The sequence below is a fragment of the Acyrthosiphon pisum genome, chromosome X (genome assembly GCF_005508785.2).
Source record: "Acyrthosiphon pisum isolate AL4f chromosome X, pea_aphid_22Mar2018_4r6ur, whole genome shotgun sequence".
NCBI classification, from domain to species: domain Eukaryota; kingdom Metazoa; phylum Arthropoda; class Insecta; order Hemiptera; family Aphididae; genus Acyrthosiphon; species Acyrthosiphon pisum.
The window spans coordinates 95,457,449-95,462,390 of NC_042493.1; positions in this window are offsets into that span (position 1 = coordinate 95,457,449).

Consider the following 4,942-nt stretch of genomic DNA (forward strand, 5'->3'; position numbering starts at 1 on the left):
CTATGTGAATAACACAATTAAAATTATTACGTACATATGTTATATATATATTTATTAAGGGTAATCGAGTATGAAGCTAGGGTCCAATGACATTTATATTATTTTTAATAACTCTACATTCTCTCTTACAGTGATCCTTCATGAATAACTCAATATTCCTAGTAATTTTATTTAATATCATAAATTAAAAATGTTCATTTAATTTTTTGTTAGCCTTTAAAATATGTCAATTTATACATACTGTCTTCATGTCATCTCCCTTAAGTTTATAAATGTGTAGATACGTGCTTATAATTCTTTTTAAATAAACAATCTTTACCATAGGGGCACAATAGGTTTGTGTGGTTGAAGAATACATATAAAATAATTTTAAAAATAATTTCTACACGTGCACAATTGAAATAATAGCAAACCATAGGTTTATGATATTATGTGTTTTTAAAACCAATTTTATAAAAGTTCTCGGTTTTAGCTCTTACCACCTGTCAGATAGTGGATGTTGCCGTTGAGTGAATGTTGCTCCTTATTGTGGACTTCCGCACAAACATTCTTTCAAAATCTGAATTTTTCTCTCGTTGCACATATCTTTGTATGTTTCTCTTAAGTGTTCTCATTTAAGACGTCCATTTGTGATAAGATTATTGTGCACTATAATTTTTTTTTTTTCTGAAGGTCAATTTTTTGTGGACACTAATGTTGGGGTAGTTCTCAAATGTCAATATCGCAATTTCAATGTATTTTGATATTATTTTAGTATGATGAATCCTGAAGAAGTACAGTCTTTCTTCCTAATTCTTCCTGTGGGGGAATTATTACATACGTAACCTAATATATATTATTTTGATTTATTATGATTAAGAATATTTAGATACTATTTTAGTATGATGAATCCTGAACAAGTTCAGTCTTTCTTCCTAATTCTTACTGTGGGGAATTGGATCAATGCGCAAGATGATCTATGCGGCCGTGGCCCCTTCAAGTGCGTTTACTAAGGGATCGGATTAGCCTCCTTCTCGGCTTCTTCTATGGCAACCGCTGCTATAATTTTACCAAGCTTGAATCAGGTCGTGGATTACCAGGCACATCTGTTAGACCACTAGTGGTAGCGGTATAAGTTGTGATTGATCTATTGTTCGGTGATACTGGAACGGTGAATCTGAGACCATCTGGTTGTTTGGAAAGCGAAACTGTTCTATTAAACATCTACAAAGACCCGTCATTCTTAAATGTCTATAAACAAACCTATCTGTTTGGTCGTGAATTGTGAATCAAGGCAAGATCCTTTATTTTTTGGCCTTTTCAGTTTCGCTAGAAATGTTTACCAATATCAAACATGGAAAAAAATATTATTAGAAAAATATTGAGAAAATAAATGTACCTAACCACACATTGTACACATTTTAGGCACTTAAGATATCCTATCTCTTCTTCTAGATTGTCCACAACTGTCCTTCGCCCCACATTAATTTTCATTATATTTATCGATGGTCAACCTAGCATCTTGCCATAATATGTTTTATAAAATATTATTTTTTTGTTGAAATGTACTATAATATTTTACCTGTTGTAATGACTGGTGACCTTCACACTTCTAAAATTGGTGTGGTAATTTAATTTCTTTATTAGAAATTTGTATATTTTGAGTAATGAAAATTTCAATTTTATTTAAGAATAGTTTCAATTATTATATCAAATAAAAACAATTTTATGCTTGTAGATGATTATTAATTCATAAGTACATTTACTGTATAATAGTAACACATTTAGTTAATTGAAAACAATGAATGTTTGATACAATTTGGATCTGAATTATGAATTAAAGTTTTTTATCTGGTTTTTTACATAAACTACAATTAAAATATTTTTTAATAAAATAAACATTTGAATCTTATTTTATTGTTGCATTATAACTGTATTAATAATTGTGTATACTTATATAATAGCTATTTGTTCTTATCTACCATATTTGCATTAACATTGATATACATTTGTTTTAGGTTAAAACAAAAAAAAAAAAATAAAAAAGATGCTTTATACGTGTTATTATTATTGTGTATAATAATTGTAAGTTAAAAATTCAACTGATATATGGTCAAGTTAGCTGTTATTTGATGTATTATTCAATAAATGCATATGTATGAGCCCCTGGCGTGGTCTAACAATCCGCAAGCTCTTAAATGTATATTTGAATGAACATGTTAAATTACAACCCAAAATCTCAAACATAAATGGTTGGTTGTACATGTTGGCTAATTAGCATATGTGGTAAAAGCTTGTATGTGTATACTACAGGTATATTATGTGTCTCCACACAATAGTGTTATAGGAAACACGGAATAATAACATCGAACAAGTTTATAATGCAATATGTAGTAAAGAATATTTAAAATATAGTTGTTATATAGTGTGTATACTGTATAGTTAGTTTTACTTTTATTATGTACAATAAAATAATTTACTGATCAAATTAGTTTTATGTAGTCTGAAGCTATTATAATTGTTATTAATTGGCGATGTAGTATATATGTAATCAACCATCTAAAAATATAAATCACATTATAAGAAAAATATTGCATTAAAAAAAAAAAGTTTTTGTGTTACAATGTTAAAAAATATTAAATAGTGAACCATTTAAAAAAATAAAAAAATATTTATTTTTCAAAAATTATATATACCAGCTATTCATGTTGTATGAAAAATTATCGTTTTGAAGAGTTTAAATTAAAGAGAAACAATTACAAAAACATCACAAGCGTAAAATAGAGTTTTTTTTGATAATTTTTTTATAAAATAATTTGATTATTAGTTGGATTTTATTTTCTTAATATGTTTTATTATCAACAAAAAATAATGAATTATTACAACGTATTTGTGCTAGGTCGTACCATCTAAATCCTACAATGTATCATGTTTAAATCCATTATATGGAAGTTAGTAAAATACTATCCAATATTTATGAAATGACTAGTTCGGATTTAAATGAATCAAAGAAATAGATATAGTTTTGTATATTGTTGGTATTTTTTACGTAATACCAGGTAATTGACCACATAAATACTTTTGAAGTTCCGTTAAAGTGATTTTATCCAATTTAATCAACTCTCATAATCGTTGTACGCATAACAAAAAACAATCGACAGCGGTTGATCCGTGTATGAGAATATTAAGTCCGAATGTGCTGCCACCGTTACAAAGCTTACACAGTTGATTTTTTTTCGGTTCAATATTAGCGTCAGAGTTTGAAATTAGATCGAAAGTTGGAACGTCGTCTATCACGGCGAACAAATCATCGATACGTGTCAATTTGTATAATTCAAATGTGGATGTTGCCGTTGAGTGAATGTTGCTCCTTATTGTGGGCTTTCGCACAAACTATCTTTAAAATCTGAAATAATTCCAAGTTAGATTTCCTACTCTGAATAATAATAATAATTTTTTATAATGCATAAAATTCAATAATTTTTAATTAATAATGCCATACGCATATTGCTTATAGAAATAATTTAATTGCAGAATATTTTCCACACCCAAGTACCTATACTCATATTGGAAATTCATTTTTACAGTTTTATTAACAAAACTTATACTATTTATATATTACCAATTGCACGGAAAGTTGTGCGAGGAAATTTCTAGAACCAATTGAAACTCACCCATGATCAATAACTTCTGGACGATTGACCTTGGTGTTATTAGATGTATTATTGCACACTATACGCTTACGCATTTTAAAACGTATTTTTATGTATTGGGTATAATAGTAAAGTGATTTTATCTCTAAATATAGACTGAAAATGTTTTACTTAATGCCTCCACTCGTCGTCCGTTATGGCTCGATTTTCTTGACTCATGGATGATTGACCTTGGTGTTTTTAGATAAATTATTGCACACTATACGCTTACGCATTTTTAAAACGTATTTTTATGTATTATTATTAAAAATAATTAATATAAAAGTGCAATCACCGAGATTAATTTGACAAGGTGGATATTGAAGTTAGCTTTATCAGTAGACAGTTATCTGTATTGTACGCAGTTGGAACTTAGACAAGATATCTCAATCAATGAACGTGGGTAGCCTCGATAATTAATAATAAATAGAAATAAAAAAAAAATTTGATTAAATCATAGAAATGTTAGTCGTTTATAAACGAATATGTCCGTTGGATCCTCTGTGTTATCAATAAAGTCCTTTAGGTAAAGGTACAGTGGTTTCCTAAGTGGTCGATTTTCTTTCGTCACGTCATGCGAAAAGTGATTGAGCGTACGAGTAATTTCCAGTATTTCTGCTGGTCTCTTCAGAATATAGAGTAAAAGAAACTAAAGAGTTTATTTATGGTAATAGTTATATATTTATTCCATATCATCATCGTCATAATAACGCTTAACGTTATTTTTATGAATACGGTATTCATGACGGCCTTTTTGAATAGTTATGTTTTCATTGTCATGTACTAACGATATTTCGAATGGCCCTAGCCAGTTTAAACTAAGCGCGTTTTTCTTATTTTGTTCCTCAATGAGTACTTTATCGCCCACGTGTAGGGTCGATAGCTTTCATAGTTCTATCGTAATATGCTTTGTTCGTTTCTTTTTTCTTATTGAGATTCTCTCGAGCTATTTTATGCGTTTCTTGCATAATTCGTTTAAGATCGAAAACGTAATTATCGTAATTATATTGTGGTTCGGGTTCCTTATGAAATGCTGACGGAATCGTAGGTTTAGTTCTGAATACTAATTCGTATTGTTACGTGCAGCCCTTTCAGAATCCAAACGATGTTGCAGTTGAATAATAACACTAATTTCAAAGTAATAATATGTGTTTAATAATATAGAACAATCAAAATATAGTATTATGTAGAACTATTTCGTGGTAGTAGCGGTGTAGCGGTGTATAATGGCTGGTGGCGTGAAGTGACTTCGTTCTTGCTGGTCCAGGTAC